The 1,269-nt window shown below is 34.4% G+C and overlaps 1 long non-coding RNA gene across 1 annotated transcript; it reads left to right on the top strand.

Moving 5' to 3' along the window:
- The first annotated feature begins 250 nt into the window (after positions 1-250).
- Positions 251-675, top strand: LOC109588893 (uncharacterized). The gene is made up of 3 exons (XR_002188421.1): positions 251-299; positions 351-412; positions 656-675. It is a non-coding gene; the product is annotated as an uncharacterized LOC109588893 (long non-coding RNA).
- Positions 676-1,269: the final 594 nt, after the last annotated feature.

Genomic DNA, 1,269 nt, shown 5'->3' with positions numbered 1-1,269 from the left:
TTGTTATTATTAGCCTGTGTGTTTACATTGCTTGCATATGATGTGTTTATGTTACTATGCTTTACAGGTAATGACAGCTGGAAAGGATTTGATAATTCAGCAATATTATAATTGCTTGATATTGTAATGTGCAATAATAATTAAAGGCAGTTCTGGATTTCGATTGTTGTACTAAATTTATTTCATTATTAAATGGAGCTTAATGTTTTACTGTAGGTCCTTGATGAGTACTTTTATCACACTGCAGAAGGTGCCTGCATAGGTTTTACATTACTGTAGTCTAAGGAATGGAATATGTAGTAAGATTAAATATTGTGAGATTCCAAAGTATCTTATGTATTTTGTTATAGGGTATGATTCAAGGTTACATCTATATTCGTTTGATGGGTATGTCATTATAAGCATGGCCACAGTAAGTACTCTCACTATAAGTTATTGTTTGCCAGCGTATGTTTCGTTGATGATTGTTAGTTTATTATAATAATATTATGTGCATTTATGTTCTCATTAACAAGCAACAATTGTTTGCACATTGAAAAGTATTCATGTGTTCTATATTTATATGAATTTGCTTAATGCAAGTCTCATAAAAAATCTTAATTCAGTATAGAATTAGTAAGCAAATTAAAAGATGTTTGTCTTCATTTTTTTGTAGATTATGAATGACAACACTGCATGTTCATGTACGTAATCAATATGTCCACGTTAATGGCTACTTAGGTATTTTTTTTTATTAAATCATACATTATGATAACAATATGTATTTTTCTTCTAGGAATATTAATAGAAACGAAAGCATTGGAGCATTTTTGTCTTGTCAAACACTGTGCATTGCTAATGTATTTTAATCTTGGCTTAACGCTGGTGCATTTTTTATTGACATTTTGATTATTTTATTATTATGTGTACATCTATTATTATAATAAAGTTATGATACATGTAGTTAGTAAAAGTTATAATTTTGTGTTCCCACTTGGGGTCTTGGCCTCCTTCCCCTACCCCTGCCCCCTGCCAGGTCTTCTTGGTAGATTGAGATACAATTATGGAATATAATTTAGTACATCATAGTAAAGACTTACAATTTGTCTATTGACAGCCCTCAATTGGGCAATAATGAGCTGCCTTTGCTGGTGCAGCAAAGGCAGTGCTGGGGCAGGAGGGACTGCTGGAGCCCCTGCAGAAGGGACTACAGGTGCACCTGCAGGAGGGACTGCTGGAGCCCCTCCAGGAGGGACAACGGGTGCACCTCCAAGAGGAACTCCCTGAGCC

The sequence above is a fragment of the Amphimedon queenslandica genome, unplaced genomic scaffold, assembly GCF_000090795.2.
Source record: "Amphimedon queenslandica unplaced genomic scaffold, v1.1 AMPQUscaffold_11788, whole genome shotgun sequence".
In the NCBI taxonomy this organism is placed as follows: domain Eukaryota; kingdom Metazoa; phylum Porifera; class Demospongiae; order Haplosclerida; family Niphatidae; genus Amphimedon; species Amphimedon queenslandica.
Note: the sequence above shows the minus strand (reverse complement) of the source record. Positions and strands in the feature narration are given on the sequence as shown.